General features: G+C 48.7%; 1 protein-coding gene across 1 annotated transcript in view; it reads left to right on the top strand.

The window, feature by feature from the left end:
• Positions 1-21,427, top strand: part of LOC140066410 (PDZ domain-containing protein GIPC3-like) — a 123,972-nt gene that overhangs the window by 87,972 nt on the left and 14,573 nt on the right. The window lies entirely within an intron of this gene.

Below are 21,427 nucleotides of genomic sequence, written 5' to 3'. Positions count from 1 at the left end.
CTTTCACTACTAGTGACAGCCGAATAGTCAACATCCGCAATAGGGATGACTTTTGGCTCTCTACCCTCTTGGACCCTCGCTACCGGGCAAAAATGTGTGACTTTTTTCCAGCTGCTGAGAGGGAGAAACAACTGGCATACTATGGAGAAATACTGTTCACAGAGTTGGCCGCTGCCTATGTGCGACATTGTCCATCCTCTGTCAGGTCTGACCGGGGGATTCCTGGCAGTCATCGCTTGCATACTACTGCCACGGCTGCTGTGGGGAGAGGGGGGGTAGGAGCAGTTCCTTCACCCGCCTAGTGAGGAGGGTAGCCGCCACCAGCAGAAGGACATGGAGCAGATCCTGCACCTGCAGGTGGTGGCCTACTTGGACACCACTTTACCACCTCAGGTCGAGGATCCCATGGACTACTGGGCAGCCAAACTTGATGTGTGGCCGCAACTTGTGGAGTTTGCAGTAGAGAAGCTATCCTTCCCGGCCAGTAGTGTAGCATCAGAGCGGTTATTCAGTGCAGCGGGGGCCATCGATACCCCAAAGAGAACCCGCTTGTCCACCCGTAATGTGGAGAGACTGACCTTTGTCAAGATTAATCAGGCTTGGATCGCCCAGGATTACAACTCGCCAATGCTTAATGCATCAGATTAGATCAGCCATGACGCCTTCTCCAAACGTTGAGAAATGAGTTGGGGTTCTACCTACCTGCCTCAGACACTATTCTGATGCTGCCACCCGCCTGATGCCACCTCCAGACTCTATCATTGTGCCACTCTGCGGGCTCCTGCTGCTGCTGCTGCCACTGATCAAACCTCCAGACTTTTTGCTTTTTGGCTTTAGCAATAATGATGGATTATTGACCGATTGACTGACGTGTGAAAAGAAGGGCAAAATGATCAGTGACGTCAATGCAAAATTACTGCCAACACCCTCTCCACTCTTTAGCGGGGTTTCTACATGTATCCGCGTTTAACAGAACAGGTTCTGTTGTAATCTATGGAATCATCTGATGTCAGTGTAAAAAGAGTGCACTCTTTGATGTTATAGTGGGATTTTGGCCCTCAGCTCGGTCCTTTCAAACTTGTCAGGCTGCGTTCCTGCTTTGCTTATTTGGTGAAGTTTGCCTCTGTAAGTGCTCATGGAAGTGAAGAGTGAAGCGATTCTAAGAGCGGTGGCTGTCATGTGCATGTCATACTAAAACACAGCATTGTTTGAAGACCAAACCATGCTCCCTATGCATATTTAAGCATGGCACAACATTCTACAACACCCTACAGGCTCTCTGCAGCCAGGAAATACCTGTTTTTTAACGTGAATCGTCATGATTCGATTGAGATTGAATCAAATTTTTCTAAAAATTCGGCGAATCGGGACAAACCGAATTTTAACTAATTCGTCCATCTCTAGTGCCAATATACTGCCAAATGTCTTTGCTTTTTAAGCCACAAATTTTCACCCTCGATCTAAAATGGTGTCTACTTCGGGATCCTTTATCCAAAACAGTACTATTAAGGGGGTTTGCCCATAAAAGAAAATTCTCAAATTATAATCCCCTAGTGTTGTTTACACAATAAACATCATTTTTTAAACCCTTACTTTACAATTTTACTCAGTTTTATTGCTGTTTTCATTCCTATAACTCAATGATGGTCAGTAGAGATGGGCAAATTTTTCAAAATTCGATTGGACCAGGTTCGCCAAATTTTCTGAAAAAATTTGTTTCGACCTGAATCAAATCATGTTGAATCACGTTAAAAAACAGTCATTTCCTGGCTGCAGAGAGCCTGTAGGGTGTTGTAAAACATTGTGCCATGGCCAAATAGGCATAGGGAGCGTGGTTTGGTATTCATACAATGCTGTGTTTTAGTATGACACGCTCTTGACAGCCGCCGTTCTTAGAATCGCTTCACTCTTAAATTCCATGGGCATTTAAAGGTACCAACTTGACCAAATAAGTGAAGGGGGAATGCAGTCTGACAAGGTAACGTTTGTTCCAGCTCAAAAGGACTGAGCTGAGGGCTCTATCCCACTATAACTTCAAAGAGTGCACTCTTTTTACACTGACATCAGATGAGTCCATAGATTACAACAGAACCTGCTCTATTAAATGCTGGTACATATAGAAACCCCCCAAAAGAGTGGAGAGGGTGTTGGCAGTAATTCTGCATTGAAGTCACTGATCATTTTGCCCTTCATTTCATCCCTCAGTATCCGCTTTCAATCAGTCAATAATCCTTCAAAATTGCTAAAGCCAAAAACAAACAGGAGTGGATCCAAAACAGAGATGACCAGTAAATGAGATATTTGCATGTCTTCTGTGTTCTGTATCCACTCCTGCTTTTGGCTATCAAACTTGAAGCTTTTCATTCCTTCTGACAGATGAAGTGAAGGGGAAAACCAAACATAGTGGCATCATCATAGAGTAGTGGAGGATGAAAACAGCATGGAAAACACAGGGTGTTCTAGGGAGACAGCAGTCAGTTGGCAACAGCAAGAATAAGCCGCAGAGTGGGACAATGACAAATTCTGGAGGTGGCAGCAACATGGTAGGCCACAGAGTGGCACAATTACAGAGTGTGGAGTTGGCAACATGGTAGGCCAAAGAGTGGCACAATGACAAAGTGTGGAGGTGGCGGAAGCAGCAGGAGGTCAGAGAGTGGCACAATGACAGAGTGATGAGGTGGCAGCAACATGGTAGGCCACAGAGTGGCACAGTGTGGAGGTGGCACAGTGTGGAGGTGGCAACATGGTAGGCCACAGAGAGGCACAATAACAAAGTGTGGAGATGGCGGCAGCATCAGGAGGTCAGAGAGTGGCACAATAACAAATTCTGGAGGTTGCAGCAACGTGGTAGGCCTCAGAGTGGCACAATGTGGAGGTGGCAACATGGTAGGCCACAGAGTAGCCCAATAACAAAGTGTGGAGGTGGCGGTAGCAGCAGGAGGTCAGAGAGTGGCACAATGACAGTGTGGAGGTGGCAGCAACATGGTAGGCCACAGAGTGGCACAGTGTGGAGGTGGCAACATGGTAGGACACAGAGTGGCACAATAACAAAGTGTGGAGATGTCGGCAGCATCAGGAGGTCAGAGAGTGGCACAATGGCAAATTCTGGACTAGGCAACAACATAGTAGCAGCAGCACGAGGCCAGAGAGGGCACAATGACAAATTCTGCTGGTGGCAGCAATATGGTAGGCCACAGTGTGGCACAATGACAGAGTGTGCGGGGCCAGCAGCAGGAGGTCATGAAGTGGCACAATGAGTGTGGTGTGGGTGACAATTCCAGTCCCTGGTAAAGATGGTGGGATGCAGATGGAGCAACTTGCAGCAGATGTGTGGCATCAGGTGGGTGGCAGCAGCAGAATAGCGGCTGAGGCAGGTAGTTAGAATCCAGACTCATTTCTCAACGTTTGGGGGAGTCATCATGGCTGATCTTAAGTCATGGACTCCAGACTTAAAGGGGTTGTAAGGTGGCAGACATTGCCCTGCAGGTTGCAGACAAACAAAAGTAGCTCAATACATAAATACAATGTTATCAGCGATTTTAGGTACTTTTAGAGATAATGAAATCTGAACTTATAAGGTTAGCTTTTGTTTATACTACCTGATCTCCTGGGAAACGACATATAGACTGTACCCTGCCTGGCCGCGCATGCGTGTTCAGCTGCACCACAGGAGGTAAATCTTGTTTGTAGCAGCCGACTCAGTATACAGCGCATGTGCCTTTAGTCAGTGCAGCAGTACAGCAGTCCCGCCCCCGCCTCCTCTACAAGCACAAGCCCACAGCACCAGCAGCCAATCGCTGCTGTGCTGTGTATTCTGTGCACGAGCACACTCTTCTTGGTGGGAGCGAAGCATGGGACTTGTAGTCTCAATGCAGAGTGCGGCGGCCATCTTGTTTCCTCAGTTCCTGACTGCAGGAATAAAGAGGTAATTCTTTGCAAAAATAGCTATTAACACAAAATTTAAGTGGAAGTTGTTGTAGTAGATGGTGTAGTGGGTGTATTTATCACACCCAGGAGTTTGTTTTGGAGGTTCAGGGACCGTACAACCCCTTTAAGCTGCTACTGATGGAGCTGCTGCTGCTCCAACCCCTCCATCTCCCCACAGCAGCCATAGCAGCCATAGTAATGACTGCCAAGAATCCCCCGGTCAGACCTGACAGAGGATGGACAATGGCACACATTGTCACAAATTTTGGACCGGTAGTGTGGGTCCAAGAGGGTGGAGAGCCAAAAGTCATCCCTATCCTGGATGTTGACTATTCTGCTTTCACTAGTTAGTCAAAACAGCATGCTATGGGCCATCTGCGCAAGTGACTCTGAGGGACTCGCGGCCTCCATCTCGACTGTATACTACCACGGTGCTTCTGGGTCATATGCCTCATCTTCTACCGCCTTTTGATGCTCCTGCTCCTCCTCTCCTGTCACCTGATTATATAAACCACTAATTTCACCAGACTCTGCTTGTGCTCCAATGTCATCCTCCTCCACCTCCAGTTCAGCACCCATTGGACTCAAGTGCCCATAAGATGTACTCGTCACTTCTCCAGTGCCCTGACCAGACAGATTTTGCAGCATCAGTTCCAGGACATGAAGCATTTGAATGATGTTATTCATCCTGTAGTCCTGGCGACTGACAAGTAACGTGGCCTCTTCAAAGGGCCTGAGCAAATGGAAAGTGTCATGCAAGAGCTGCCAGTGGCTGACATCAAAGTTACACAGGGGAGTACTCCTGTCCACTTGCAGCATCAAAAAATCATTAATGGCTTTTCTCTGTTCATAAAGGTGGTCTAACATATGGAGGCTGGAATTCCAACTGGTGGAAACATCACATATCAGCCTGTGTTGGGGTAGGCTGTTCTGCCGCTGCAACTCGAGGAGGGTGTACTTGGCTTTGTAAGAGTGAAGTGCATGCACAATTACCTGCCCACCAGATTTTGACAACCAGATTAAACACATGTGTCATGTGGGGAGCATGGACTATCCCTCCTCGGTGCAGAGCGAACACCATGTTCCTCCCATTGTCTGTCACCATGGTTCCGATTTGCAGCCACACATTGATTTCTTCTTGCATGATGTGGAGCAGTTCCTCCCCTGTGTGACTTCGTTCACCCAGACAAACCAGGTGTAGAACTGCGTGACAACGCTGTGTTCTGCACATGTGGTATGATGGAGCAGCAGTTAGACTTGTGGAGGCTGAGGTGGTGGTGGAGAAGGAGGATGGGGAGTCGGACATTGGCACAGGAGCAGCAGTTTGACAACGTGGAGGAGAAATCGGCATCTCCAATTCAAGCACATTCACCCAGTGGGCCTTAAAGGACATGTACTAGTCCTGACCGTAGTTACAGCTCCACACGTCCGCGCTGCCGTGCATCTTGGAAGAAACTGATAAGCTCAAGGACTTGCTCACCTTCTGTTCCACATATTTGTGAAGGGCTGGTACTGCCTTTTTTGAAAAGAAATTTTGGCTTGGAACTCTCCACCTCGGTTCGGCACAAGCCATTAGTTCTCTGAAGGGTGTAGAGTCCACGACTTGGAAAGGAGGGACTGCATTACCAACAACTTGGACAGGAGCATGGTCAGTTTCTGCACCTTAGGATGGCTGGATGTATACAGTTGTCTCTTTTTAATCGCCTCCTTCAACGGTTGGCTGATATTGCATGTGTGCCAATAGGTGCTGTTGCTGGGGTGGCAGGATGGACCACCACATCTGAGACACATTTCTCCCAGGCCATTGGATGCTAATGCTACATGTGTTGATGCAGGGTCGTGGTGCCAACGTTAGCTCTCTGCCCGCAGATTCTACATATACACACACTCGGCTCCTCTGGTGTCTAAACAAAAAACTGCCACACCGTCGAAAAGGTGATTTTACTGCCAACACTCTGCACACTCTGAGTGACTACTAATGCCACTGCCTTGCTGAGCCCCTGCTTATTAGGACCTGCGAAGTGGTTTTTGTACCCCACGGCCATTTGACTCCTGTCCCCGCACTGCTGCCACCATGCAGACTCATGGCCACAGTAGCGACCTGCTGCCTCCTTCTCTGCCTGATGCGCAAGCTAATACCCTCTTCTCCCAATGATGATGATGAAGGCCTAGCTTCACCCAGCTCCCAAGTGTGATCGGCTATATCATCATTTATTTGTCACTGCTATTCTCCTCAACGGTCTCAGTATGCCCAGCCTGACTACTTGCAAGTGCAACATAACCTCCCATGCCACTCTTCACATCTCTACATTTCCGCCTACTGCACGAAGCAGCGGATGTCTGCCCCACCTCTTCACTGCCAAGCAGCTGCTGACTGTCCTCAAAGAATTCATCCTCGCTGTATAGTGGCGCTGAGCCCAGACCACATAGTAGATCTTTGGCTGAGGGAAATGAACAGGACAGAGGCTGGTTGAGGACAGGTAAGGGAGGAAGTGGATGACCAATCGAGAATTTTTTGTTTGTTAATCAACACACTGCCGCTAAATGACAATGGCAGTTCTGGCCTTACTGAGTCACCCCTGCTGCGACATCCCCTTACTGTGCTGCAACCTGTGCTTGCTCTACCTGCCACCTCTCTGTCTGATATATTGGTTAATCAATTATGTTGATTTGACACAGATTTCTTGATTTCTACTTTATCAACAAAAAACACTTGAAACTTAGGGTATACAGAAGCACAAGAACTGACACCCTGGACTTTGAGAAAAAATCACTCCAGCAACTATGTCGATTTGACCCGCATTTCTTGATATCTACTTTATCAACAAAAAAACACTTGAAATTTGGGGTATACAGAACCACAAGAACTGACATCCTGGACTTTGAGAAAAAATCACTCCAGCAGCTACTGAGCACAAGCAGATAGATGCTACTGACAGCACAAGCATTGTGAAATGACATGATTGCAAATGGCCGTCTGTTTTTATAGGGCTGTGACATCACATAAGCCTGACGGTCGCTGATTGGCTTGCATATCTGCACGTGTGATCAAGGGTGTTCGTTCATCTTCCCAGAGTTCTCTGCCCCATGTAACACGTTGTGCTCATGGCCATTTTTCTAATAAAGAGGGGGGGGGATTTGTTCACACGAATAATCGTGCAGAACCGAAGTTTTCCTGAAATTCTAAAAGAATTCTGATTCGTTACATTCACCCATCTCTAATGGTCAGTGTAATATACCAGAGTGTTGGTGGAGTCTCTCTAAGAAGGCACATTATCATCCATCTAGTGCTGTGTGAGATGCTGTGTGCTGACAATGTGATTAGATTATCAGGGTACAGGTTTATATACACTTTCATTTAGCTTCTGAACATTCATTAGTATCTGACACATAGAAAAAGATAGATGAGCGATGATGAGATCCATGAGATGCATATTACACATGACTTTACTATCACAGCAATAACATACACAGTTTTGCTATATCTCAACCAGAACACATACTGTCAGATCTGCTGTGCCAGCCCCTCCACTGGAAAAAGATCTTATCTGTCTGTAGCTTTACTCTCTTAACAATGCCGGCAGGAAGTAAGTGTGAGTGAGTTCATCCTGGAATACAAGAATGGGGGCTAGTGGGAGAGCAAAGCTCAGTGCAAACTCAGAAAATCCAGGATAACATTGAATTATTGAATTGAGTTATCCTGAGTACATTTAAGAAAGGTGGGAATACCTCTTTAAGTCGATATCTGAGCAAATATATTACAATTTTATTTTCATTAATAAATTACAAATCATTATAGTAACTAAATGTGAGAGTACCTAAAGTGTATTAAAAACACAGGACGTGTTTGACCACTGTATGTGTAGGTATCAAAAATACAAATTGGTACTATACTCACAAGCAATTATAAATATTAAATAAATTTTATTAGTTATGCAAAAAATTATTAATAACAACAAATTTACATAGCATGGTAGTTGTACAATGGGAATACATGATTAAAAACAGTGCATAGCCACATATAGAACAAGCAAAATGCCATAGGGAATAAAATGAATCTGTATGGAGTAGGAGACCTAGTAACTAGAGGTAGAAGACAGCTATATACAAGCCTTAGCTTGCTAACATGGACAGCTCTAAAACAATACTAGAAAGTCATTGCCATACCAGGATACCAGGATACCAGGATACCAGGATACTCTCACAAATTGTCTGCAGTTCTCCGGTGGCCTTGCCCAGTCGGACTTTATGCTATACAGAGATTTCTGGGCTTTGCCAATTACTACCGGCAACTTATACCACACTTCTCTCTGGTATCTCCTATTGTGGCACTGACCAAGAAAAAGAAGCTTTTCCTAAGTTGAAGTCCGCCTTCGCCTCTGCTCTGGTTCTCACACGACCTGATACAGAGAAGCCATTGCAGCTGGAGGTTGACACCTCCTCTGTGGGAGCTGGAGTGGTACTCACCCAGAAAGGGACCAAAGGCTGAAGTCTCACCTGTGGGTTCTTTTCTAAGACTTTTTCCTCTGCAGAAAGTAATTACTCAATAGGAGACTGAGAACTTCTGGCTATAAAACTAGCCTTAGAAATATGGCGCTATCTTCTGGAGGGAGCTCACTTTCCAGTCTGCATATATACTGACCAAAAGAACCTCTTTTATCTCCAGACTGCTCAGCAGCTCTATCCACGACAAGCCTGCAAGGTCACTCTTCTTTTCACGATTCAATTTCTTGATCCACTTCCGGACAGCAGAAAAGAATGTCAAGGCTGATGCCGTTTCTTGGACCTTTGGCAGCTTCCCCCTGGCAAGATGAACTGCTCTTCGGAAGAGGATGCTAACTTGGGGATATTGCTCACATGTGGCAAGGCACCCTGGGGTGCAACGCTTTGTCACCCTCATTTCCCATTTCTACTGGTGGCCTGATCTGGTCAAGGATTTACAGGATTTTGTGGGCTTGTGCACTTCTTGTGCCCAAAACAAGCCATCTCATCTCAAGCCTGCCGATCTTCTTCTGCCATTGCCGATACCCAGCTGCCCGTGAACTCACGTGGCTATGGACTTTATTATTAACTTTCTCCAAGATGTCACACTTTGTTCCTCTGCCAGGCCTGGCATTAGCTCCATGGACTACCTCTGCACATCGTCTCAGAACATGGGTTCCAATTTGTTTCCAAGGCCTCCTCCCACCTCTCCAGGAGACAAGGTGTGGATGTCCTCCAGGTATGACCGGTTGAAGATCCTCAGTTACAAACTGGGTCCATGTTTCCTGGGTCTGTTTGAGGTTTTACTGCGCATTAATCCTGTGGCGTATTAGCTCCACCTTCCTCCCACTATGCGCATCCCAAACTCCTTACTCCACCAATGTCTTCGAGGTAAGGGAGGTTCTGGACATGAAGACAGTGAGAGGTAAGCGATTCCTCCTTGCTGACAGGACTGGAATGGATGCTAACTTGGGGACATTGCTCACATGTGGCTGGGCACCATGGGGTGCAACGCTCTGTCACCCTTATTTCCCATTTCTACTGGTGGCCTGATCTGGTCAAAGATGTAACGGATTTTGCGGAGTTGTGCACTTCTTGTGCCCGAAACAATCCATCTCATCTCAAGCCTGTGGATCTTTTTCTGCCATTGCCACACAGCTGCCCGTGGATTCACGTGGCTATGGACTTTATTATTAACTTTCCATCTGGGTCATCTGGGTGGTAACTGACCGATTCTCCAAGATGTCACACTTTGTTCCTCTGCCAGGCCTGGTGTCAGATCCATGCCTTGCCAGCCTTTTTTTCCTGCACATCTTCCGGCTACATGGTTTACCTCTGCACATCGTCTCAGACCTCGTTAATGACTTGTACTTAATCTATAACGGTCAGGGTCCCCTAGACTGCGGACGCATGTCAGGATCCAACCCTTGCCAGATCGCGACGCAGCCACAATAGGTATCTGCCCATGGCGATGACGTGGCAGGGGAAAACCCCTCCCCCCGGCCGGGTCAATCGCGCATGGGTGGGCCAGGTGGCTGCGATCGCGCTCCACTTCCATTAGCAGGGCCTGGTTCGGGTATGTGCGCCAATCAACAGTCACCAATCCATGTGGTCTCTCCCCACCCACAGCACCTATTGGCAAACGCATAACATAAAAGACAGACACATACATATTACCTTATTCCTCCTGGTGAAATGCGGGTCTCTTCTGGGCTGTAGGTCCTCACTGGTGGCCGGCATTACTCTCCCCTTTTGAACAGATTGTGAAGGAAAAAAGGTATAGTTGGAACGTTGTACTGTGTAATCTCTTGGAGCAATATAATGATTAGTAAGATGTAGTAGTGAGAGACACAGAAACAATTTATTTTCCTGCACAAAGTTAAGCTATCTATCAAGCCGGACTTTCAATGGTGCAATATATATTATCTTTACCCACCAGATGGGATCCTCCATGCCTTGTGCATAGGTTTTAAGCCCTTTTCTTCTCTTTTCTTTCCCTGTACCTGGTCTACACTTTTCTCATATAGGGAAGGTTATTTGTAGAAATTGATGTGTACAATGTTATCTTAATGATCTATTTTACTCTATACCAGATTAATCCTCCAGACTGCACCTATTGAGTAAGACCACTAGATGGCTGTAGAGTACTAAAAAACTGAACTTTATTCATACATTGGTATGAATAAAGTTCAGTTTTTTAGTACTCTACAGCTATCTAGTGGTCTTACTCAATAGGTGCAGTCTGGAGGATTATTCTGGTATAGAGTAACCTCTATATCAGTGATGGCGAACCTTTTAGAGACCGAGTGCCCAAACTCCAAAACAAAGTCCATGTAATCATCGCAAAGTGGCAACACGACTATTTAGCCTAAAATCACACCATACCACTCTATAAGGGACATATAATACTGCTACATGATGACCATTACAAGTATAACAAGATAAATACCACCATACTGATAATAAACAGACGACTAAAGAAAGTCCAACATCACTAATTATATCACAAAGCAGGAGCAAGTACAGCGGAGAACACTACCCCCATCCAGTGAGGAACACTACCCCCATCCAGTGAGGAACACTACCCCCATCCAGTGAGGAACACTACCCCCATCCAGTAAGGAACACTACCCCCATCCAGGGGCAATATGAAGGATTTTTTGAATTCGGCAGGGGATGTGTAGGGTAAAGTGTATATTGTAGGGTGGAGGGTGGGTGCACTGAACAGCAAATCTACATGTAATCAGGCAGGTGAATTTACCATCAAATCACCACATATGACACATGTCTGTGGCCACACACACAAACATATATACATATATATACTCCCCTTGGTCTGGAGCTCTGGGCACCTGTGCCATGCTGTCAGTGAGGGCAGTGTAGTGCACCCCAGGGTCACTGGCAGCATAGCACAGAGACAAGAGATATGGACCAGGGGCAGAATATATGTGGCCACAGACATCTGTCATACAGGGCAGTTTGGGACACTAAACAATAAGCACCTATAGTTGTTCAGGGTCCCAACGCTGCCTGCTGCCTGTGTAATAAATTCACAGCAGCTCCTGCCCTCCTGCTGCACTTCTCTGTACTCACTGGGCACCGGCCGCATTTCTCTCTCACTCTCCTGTTCCCGGGCTGAAGGGGGAGGTGGAGGGAGTGGAGGGGCGGGAACTGACCTGCTACTGTGTCTCTAGGCAGCACTAATGAGCACAGAGCAGGTCAGACGCAGCCTTCAGTGAAAGCGATGACTGGAGCTCTCGGTGATCGGCAGCTTTTCCTGCCTGCCAGGAGTTCTAATGATTTATATATAGACAGCAGGGGAGATGGTCTGCGTGCCCACAGAGAGGGCTCTGCCTGCCCTCTCTGGCACGTGTGCCATAGGTTCGCCACCACTGCTCTATATAGTTATACATCTGAGAGAGGACAGTTTATTGGTGGAATCAAACCAATATATTGAATCAAAAGAAAAATCTTAGGTCAAAAGGTACAAGACTAATAAACTTTATTTATTTTTACATACAATTATCAGGCAAAACAACAGAAACAAACATTTAAAATCCAGTGTGTGCACTATAATCACAAAGGCAAAGACCAATTTTAACCCCTTAAGGACGCAGCCTGTTTGTACGTTAAGGCTCGGTACTTTTTTTTTTAATTTGACCAGTGTCTCTTCCTGTGGTAATAACTTTTCAACGCTTTAAGATATCTCTGTGATTTTGTTTTCTCGTGAGACATTGTAGTTTATGTTAGTAGTGTCATTTCGGTGATCCGTTCCTTTTTTGGGGGTAAAAATTCAAAGATTTTGGAATTTTTAAAAAATGACTATTTTCAAAGTTTCAAATGTTATACTTTTTAGACAAAAAGTGATACCAAAAATTTTTTTTGATAGAAACCTTTTGCCATTGGTCTTCTTTTTATATCCATTATTTGTTTTAAGTTTCCATTTTTTTTATGGATGTGAGAAGGTTTGATGTTTTAGTAGCAACTTCTCAGATTTTCTTGAAATTTGAAAAATGCAAACTTTTTGGTGATCAATTCAGTTTGGAAGTGCCCTATAAAGGCTTATGTACTATAAACCCCCACAAGTAACACCATTTTATGAACCTAACATCTCATCTGGGAATTTGGAAGGCCAATTTGGCTGCAAATATTTTGTGGTGCCACAGTGTAATTGAAGAGCCCCTGAAGTAAAAGTAAAATAGAAAACCCCCAATAAATGATACCATTTCGGAAACTAGACCCCTCAAAGAATTTATGGGTGGTTGTGGTGAGCATTTTAACCCCAAACACGCTGGTCAAAATTGAATGCAAAGTAAATGGTGCAGAGTAAAAATTGCGTTTTTATCTCAAAAATGTCATTTAAGTGCCTCATATACTGTGCCCAATTTACAGACTGGGCACACGGCAGGGGTCAGGAAGAAAGAAGCACAATTTAGGTTATCAAGCTCCGTTTTCACTAGATTGGTAATGGGGGTGCCCCTGAGGTACCAGTACAATAGAAAACCCCCAAGTAGTGAACCCATTTTGGAAAGGGCACCCCTCAAAGAATGTATGTAGGGTTGTATGAGCATTTTAACCCCCAACACGCTGGCCAAAATTGAATGCAAAGTAAAGGGTGCAGAGTAAAAATTGCATTTTTATGTCAAAAATGTCATTTTAGTGCCTCATGTACTGTGCCCAACCCATGCCAAATTAGACAAACTCCCCAAAAATCATTCTGCGGGTTGTCCCAAGTACGGCAATACCACACATGTGCCAATAATTTACAGACTGGGCACACGGCAGGGGTCAGGAAGAAAGAAACACAATTTAGGTTTTCAAGCTCCGTTTTCACTAGATTGGTAATGGGGAGTGCCCCCGAAGTACCAGTACAATAGAAACCCCCAAGTAGTGACCCCAATTTGGAAAGGGCACCCTTCAAAGAATGTATGTAGGCTTGTATGAGCATTTTAACCCCTAAGGTGCTGGCTCAAATGTAATACAAAATTAGTAGTGCAGAGAAACAATTGAATTGCAATTTATCAAATATGCCATTAAAGTGACAAAAGTATTTTGCCCAACTCATGCCACTGGGGAAAAACATATCAAAAATCATTCTGCGGGTTACCCCGGTTAGGGCAATACCCCATAGGAGGCAATAATCTGTAGGATGGAGACACGGCAGGGCTCAAAAGGGAATAACTTGTTGGAGCACAGACATTGGGGCAAATTTACTTACCCGGTCCATTCGCGTTCCAGCGGCGGCTTCTCCGCTCTGGATTCGGGTCCGGCCGGGATTTAATAAGGTAGTTCTTCCGCCGTCCACCAGGTGGCGCTGCTGCGCTGAAAGTAAACTCATCGCGCCGGAATGCACCGAGCTGGACCAGGTGAAGGTAAGCGGTCCTTATGCGACACATTTTCGGTTTTTAAATGCGGCGGTTTTTCCGAATACGTCGGGTTTTCGTTCGGCCACGCCCCCCGATTTCCGTCGCGCGCATGCCAGCGCCGATGCGCCACAATCCGATCGCGTGCGCCAAAATCCCGGGGCAATTTAAGTACAAGCGGCGCAAAACGGAAATATTCGGGTAACACGTCGGGAAAACGCGAATCGGGCCCTTAATAAATGACCCCCATTGTACTTTTTTTTTTCTTTTTGGCATCATGAAAGATTTGTAGATGCCAATAGGGGCCAGTACAGTAGAAACCCCTAAGAACTGACCCTATTTTGGAAACGACACCCCTCCATGAATTAATCTAGGGGTATAGTTAGCATGTTAAGTAAAAAATATCCATTATGTCATTTTGTGCCCAGCTGCTGCCATGGGAGACAAACACCCTAAAAATCATGATGCATGTTTTCCCAGGTAAAGCATACGGGGCAGTAATCTACAGGCTGGGCACATGGCAGGGCTTAGAAGGGAAGGTGCGGCATGCGGCATGATGTATAAGCTGTGCGTCAGGGTAACAACAGGGTACTCTAAAAATCCAGGGTTGTATGATAAATTCGGAAGCAATCTTTCATACATAACCCTGGTTTTTCTGGGCATGTCTCACAGTGATGAATGGTGTCCTTCCGAATGCCATTTTTGGAGCACACCCTGCACCTCTTTTGTGACCTTCCCTTGCTGGCTGTTTGGGGAACTACTCCTGGAAAGTGCTGCCCTGGTACAATACATGATGTGGCCTCGCTTCCATATGTACTAGCACTCCCCCCTTCCTGGTCTCCAAAAAGAAAGTACTTTATCACCACCTCTTGAAATTCCAGGAAAGTTCCCCTCTGGCTGGCATATCGATGCAGCACGAAAGCATTATACAATGCCATCTGCATGATGTGCACGGCCAGCTTCTTGTACCACACCCTCGACTTCCGCATGGCATTGTACGGCTGAAGCACCTGGTCCGACAAGTCCACCCCTCCCATGTATTTGTTATAATCTAAAATACAGTCCGGCTTGGGGGTTTCTGTACTGGTACCTCGTACTGGGACAGGGGTGGTGGTGTGCTCATGCATTGTGGTTAATACAAGGACCTCTCTCTTGTCCTTGTACTTAACACACAATACAGAGTCGCTGCATAGTGCCCTGCTTTCGTGCCTTTTAAGTTTTTGCCCAAGCAGCGACTTAGGGAGACCTCTCTGATTTCTGCGTACAGTGCCGCATGCCACAGTATTTCTGGAAGAGAGGCACTTGAACAGGGTAGTGCTGGTGTAGAAATTGTCCAGGTAGAGGTGGTAGCCCTGGTCCAGCAGTGGGTGCACAAAATCCCACACTATCTTCCCTGTAACACCCAGGAAGGGGGGGGGGGGGGCATTCTGGGGACACTATAGTGGAGTCCCTCCCTTCATATACCCTGAACTTGTAGGTATACCCTGATGAACTTTCGCACAGCTTACACATCTTCACACCATACCTTGCCCTCTTATTGGGCAGGTACTGGCGGAATTGAAGTCTCCCTTTGAATTGCACCAGGGACTCGTCTATGCTCACATGTTTGGCGGGGGTATATGCCTGGGCAAACTTGGCACTAAAATGATCTAATATGGGCCTGACCTTAAATAACCGATCATAACTGGGGTCACCTCTGGGTGGGCACTGTGTGTTGTCAGTGTAGTGCAAAAATTTATGGATGGCTTCAAAGCGCATCCTGCTCATTGCCATGCAGAACATCGTGGTGTGGTACAGTATGCACCAGCAGCAGATAGTGAGTGCATCTCTGGAGCTCGTTACATCGTTAGCTGTCTGTTGCTGTGAGAGGCTGTGTGCTGCTGCTCTGAGCTCCAGGAATAATCCACCTCCACCTGGGGCCTGCTCTCTCCCTTCCCAGGGAGGGGGTGGGTTTCCAGGCATGAGCCAGAGCGGCAAGCCCCAGGCTCCTGCTTCCCGGTCTAGGCCGGCGGGGGGCAGGGGTAGCCAGGAACCGGCCGGCACTATGGAGGACTCAGGGGTGAGACGTTCCAGCAGGAGTCGTAGTAATACTGCTCCTGCTCCCCCTGGGTCCAGTGTAAAGAGGCAAACCAAGAAGCCGGACGTCCATGATGGTGCGGGTGAGAGCGGTCCTTCCGGGGCTGGAGACATGAAGCGGAGTGCTCACAGAGGTAAGGCTGACCATGCGGGGGGAGGCTGGGCGGTGCAGGGACCCCGGGAGTCTTTGTCCACCTATGCCTCCCGGATCCAGAGCCACCTCTGTGAGTACGAAGAGGCGACCAAGACCATCAGGAGGCTCCGGGAGGAGCTGCGTTGTGCCCAAAAGAAGCGCAAAAAAAATTAATGGAGAAATTAACCACCTGAAGGCAGAGATTGCTAAGCTTGATAAAAGAAAAACTTTCATATTAGACAACAGCGGTCCGTTTAAAGAAAAACTTGTAAATGATGATAGATTTGCTCAAATGGCTGATACCAGAGAGCAAAGGCTGAAGGGGTTGCAGCCTGCGTGCCAGGTGGAGGAGGAGGAGGATGATGATGATAACGAGCAGCAGTTCCCACCTGGCGGCCTGCAGGAAGATCAGCAGGCCTCGTGCAGTGGGCCCCTGCAGGACAGCCAGCAGTAACACCTCGCTCGGGGGAGGACAGTGACACCGGCAGCCAGGGAGGGGCGCTCATGGTGGAGATCCGGCTGCTCGAGTCCCCAGTGCGCATGGAAAACTTTTCATTTGGTGACGAACTCCCAGAGGAAGCCGCTGGGGAGAGCAGCCGGAGGAAGGCGAAGAAGACCAGGCCCAAGCAGCAAGAAGAGGTACGTTTCATCTTTACCCCCCTCCCTGTAAACCCCCCGGGCAAAGCGCAGGGTCAGCTCACTGTGCAAGCCCTGCTACCCAAACCCCCCCGAGTTCTGCTGTGGACCCGGTGCAAAGGTGCAGGGAGATTACAGGTGTGACATCTGATGTGGCGATGGGCTCCGTCTCTGTTTGTGGTAACAGTGGGGGAGCAGGGGAGGCATTGGCTGCAAGGTCGGACAGTCAGGGCGGCTCGGATGTGGCAATTACATCAAAATCCAGTGCTGTGGTACGTCCCCCGGTGGGAGGGGGGGATAGCCCGGCACTGGTGGCAGCTTCCGGTGCCTCGGCGCCTCTTCATGCTGTTGCCGCTGATCACTTGGTTATGGAGCGGCGGCAGTGTGGAGGGGTCGCTGAGGCTGAGGGCTCCGGACCTCCCAGACAAAAAGTGTTATTCTGTGTTGGTGTTGGGGATAATGTGAATTCCATGGAAATTGGAGATCAGCGGCGCCTCACACCGGCTAAAGAACAGCGGCGAATGTTACCAAATAACATCTGCTACCGATGATGCGGAGGGCACAAGTGTGACAAGAGTTGTGGTCCCCTCTGGGCGATGCTCTGCGGGGGGACCCCTGTCCCTTGTGCCTGAAGATGCGGAGGTGGTCATGTCCCTGATGTTGGTGCTGGTCCAGCCAGTGTGAGTGGAGTCAGTAATGTTGTGGTGGCTAGTGTTAATGGTGTCAGTAATGTTGTGGTGGATAATGTGAATGGTGTGAGTGGTGGAGAACCGTTACCAGTTATCGGGGTGAGTGATGGAGTGACTGGTGGTGTGGGTGGCGCGGCTGAGTATAACATGGAGGTGGGTAGTGTTAATGTGGTAGGTGCAGGGGTTGGTCCGGTTACTCCCCCAGTGGCGGCCCCTATTAAGAGCTATGCCAGTGTCGCTGCTGGGGGAAGTGGGGTTCCATCATCCTCGTCTCTGGGCTCTGGGGATGGCTTTTTGCAACGGCGCCTCCTGCAGGCCTTACAGAAGGGAGAAAGGACGATCAATGTAGCGGGGCAGGAGGTTGATTTGTCGTTTTGGATAGAGAGGCACGGCCTGTCTGCCTTCTGAGAGCAAAGAGGCAGGGAGACACCATGGTCGCTCCCGACAACCGGGCCGGGTGCTAACCGTAGGAATGTGGTCCGTCTTCGGTGGCGTGGCAGTGATGTGTGTCCCCCTCGGGCACGGGTAGTTGAGCTGCTGCTGAAGATGGACTTCAAGGCGGCTGACATCTTTGCCTTGATCCATTCCTATGGTACATCTGAGTTTGATGTCAGCTTTGTTCGGCCGGAGGGGCTTGAGCTCTTCTGGTCCAACTATGAGCTGAGATACAACGAGCCCGAGTGGCGGGATTTCGCTGTGCAAGCAGTGTCCCGCCAGAGCGAACTCAAGAAAGTGACCGTTCTTACCCGTAACGAATCACTATCTTGCTTTGACATCATGACCTGGATAAATCATTATGGAGAGGTGCTAGGATTACCAGAAAAAAATCGTGACGAGTATGGTATCTGGTCAGGGGCCTGGACCTTCATGGTGAAGTTGAGGCGTTCACATCCCCTCAGTCGCCCACATCCCTTCATCAGCCTTCCTGGGGAGGGATCGGATCCTGATCTTCTACCGGGGGCAGCCTAAGCTGTGTCACAGGTGCGGTGTGACCCCACACATTTCAGCGCAAACTGCACCGTGCAGAAGTGTGCGCTGTGTGGGGGTGTCGGCCATCTCGCTGCATCCTGTACAGGGCAGATTAGGTGTAACCTGTGTGGTGATCTCGGTCACCCGTACAGTCGTTGTCCTCTTTCCGTCGCTAATGCGGGCTCAGCCTCAGCGGATGAAAGCCATGAGGCTGAATCTGCTGGGGAGGGGACTAGCAGAGGCGGAGGAGTGGAGGGGCCAGGGAAGAAAGACAGGAAAAAGAGGCCTGCCCAGCTAAGGCGTCTAGAAAAGCGTCAACAGGAGAGAGAGCGGGGGGAGTCTCGGGCTGCTGGGACAACCTCTGGCGCTGTCCTGGAGACCACACCTGTCGCTGAGGCCCCAGGGGATGATGTATTGGATGAGGAGGTCAGGAGGATCGAGAGAGAGGAAGGTGCCACGTCCTCAGATTCCTCCCATTATGAGAGTATGGACGAGGATAATAAGGTGTGGCTAGAGGAAAAGCGTAAGCGTGGCGCCAAAAAGAAGAAAAAGGGTAAAAAGAAGGGAGGTGTAAGATCTTCTCCCTCCCTGACTAAGGTACCCAAGGAAGGTGCAACCGACCCCCCGCTGGTCGAACTTTCAAATCGATTCCTGGCCCTGGATGGAGCCTCTCCTGCCGATGGAGGGGCTGAGGGTGAAGGGCCAGAGGTGGCGGAGGGGCCTGCAGGGGGTGCCGAGTCTCCCCCTGGGGAGTCAGGGTCCTCAGGAGGGGAGACTGGCCCAGAGTCTGGAGACAAGGATGAGGGGGCAGGTCCTGGATCTGCCCCTGAAGCATCAGAGGTGAGGGAGATGGACACCACAATATGTCTAAAATATGTCCACCCGAGGGTGGTGGTAAGATGGGTAAAAAGAAAGCCGTCTAACTCAATCACTCATGATGGCGGCACCCACTCCGTTGACGCTGGCGTCCATTAATGTCGCCAGCATTAAGTCTGATGCGGCTAGATTTGCGGCCTTTGATTTTCTCGGCCGTGTTGAAGCCGACATTTTATTTTTGCAGGAGACCAGGCTGCTAGATTTGGCAGCCATGTTTAAAGCTAAGAGGGAATGGAGACACGGACCTTCCTATTGGTCTCTTGCGGCCGAGCCGTATAGCGGAGTGGCGGTCCTTTTTACCGCACCGGTAGAATGCCGACGAGTTATTGAGTTAGAAATGGGGAGGTGCCTGATCCTGGATGTCCTCATGAAGGGACAAGAACTTCGCCTAATTAACATCTATGGTCCCCAGTCCAAGTGGGACAGGAAGTGTCTCTTTATGAGGATCAAGCCCTACCTTTTTACAAGTCGGCAGGTGGTCTTTGGAGGGGACTTCAATGCTGTCACGAGGTCCCAGGATAGGGGAGGTTCCAGATACAAGCTGACTTATGATAGCGTCGCACTTAATAGCATAGCTAGTGAGGCTCGCCTGGTGGATGTCCACATCCGGCACACCCCAGGCCACGCGGGGTTCACCTATTATAGGGGTAGCTGCAGGTCTAGAATAGACAGGTTTTATTTAAAGGAGGAAGCCATTTCTTCACCGGTTTCTGTTGTTGAGGTGGAGTTCTCCGACCACTGTTTAATTTTGTTTTCTCTGAATGTTACAGAGACCCCCCGGATGGGAAGAGGCTACTGGAAGCTCAATTCGTCTCTCCTGGAGGAAGCGGAGATCAGACAATCCTTTGAGGACTTTCTTCAGAGCCAGGTACCTTTGCTGGGCCTTTGTAGCAGTAAGTCAGAGTGGTGGGAGATGCTCAAGAAAAGGGTGGCGAGATTCTTCCGCCAGCTCTCGAGCCTCAGGAGCCTGGACAGGTACCGCCTGTATCAGGGCCTGAGGAGGAAACTCGAGCATCTCGTCTCGACTGGGGGTAGTCGTGAGGACATCTCCAGAGTGAAATCCTTGCTGAAGAGGTGTCAGTACGATAGACACGCATCTTTGGTTTTTGAGAGGGATTACGGGAAATACCGCTCGCCCGACCCTTACAGAAACTGCAAGATGTCAGTGAATGGTAAAGTTGTCACAGGACTGGTTGACAGTACGGGATCCTTGAAAAGGTCCAGATCAGGGATTCTGGAGGTCGTCAGATCCTTCTACTCACACCTCTTGGGCAGGAAGGATCTAGATCGGGATGTGATGTCGGCTTTCCTGGCTGAAACTGTCCCTGAGCCAGGAGTAGACCCCTCTCTTGATGTTTTGACCGAAGTGATCAGGGAAGAGGAAGTCAGCCTGGCGATTGAAGGGCTCGCCCTCAAGAAATCGCCAGGTCCGGATGGCTTAACAGCCGAGTTTTATAAGACCTTTAAGGACGCTTTGGTTCCCCTCTTGACTGAGGTATTCAATGAGTGTCTTTCCTCGGGCGCTCTGCCGAAGTAAATGAGGAGGTCTGCCCTGATCATCCTGTCAAAAGGTAAGGACCGATCTCGTGTTGAGAACTGGCGTCCCATAGCGCTTCTCAATACGGACAGAAAGGTTTTGGCAAAGGTGCTGTTTAATCGGCTGGTGCAGTTTGCACCCCGGCTCCTTTCGGGGACCCAGCACTGCTCTGTCCCAGGCCGCAGTACATTTAGTGCTGTGCTTTGTGTCCGGGAGGCAGTGGAGCAGGGCAGGACTGGTAACTGGAAGGGGTACTTGCTGTCCTTGGATCAGGCAAAAGCGTTTGATCGGGTTAACCACGAGTACCTCTGGTCTGTCCTTCGGAGGTATGGCCTGCCGGGGGAGTTTGTCAATTGGCTGAAAGTTTTGTACGCAGGGGCAGAGAGTTTCCCGCTTGTGAACGGTTGGATTGGCCGCTCTTTTGAGGTCGGGTCTGGTGTTCGCCAGGGTTGTCCTCTGAGCCCACTACTGTACGTGTTCGCGATTGACCCATTCCTTAGGAGGGTTGATCGTGGCCCGTTGGTGGGAATCGGGATGGATCGGGCAGCACCGGAAGCCACTCTTAGAGTGGTAGCATATGCCGATGATGTCACAGTTTTCGTGTCCTCAGGAGGGGAGGCGCAATGGGTGATGTCAGAGGTTGACCGCTACTCAGAGGCTTCTGGGTCCAAGATCAACCGGGATAAGTGTGAGAGTCTCTGGCTGGGAGAGGGAGGTCCAGGCTTTGATCTCCCGGACA

This window comes from Engystomops pustulosus, chromosome 1 (assembly GCF_040894005.1).
Source record: "Engystomops pustulosus chromosome 1, aEngPut4.maternal, whole genome shotgun sequence".
NCBI classification, from domain to species: domain Eukaryota; kingdom Metazoa; phylum Chordata; class Amphibia; order Anura; family Leptodactylidae; genus Engystomops; species Engystomops pustulosus.
Note: the sequence above shows the minus strand (reverse complement) of the source record. Positions and strands in the feature narration are given on the sequence as shown.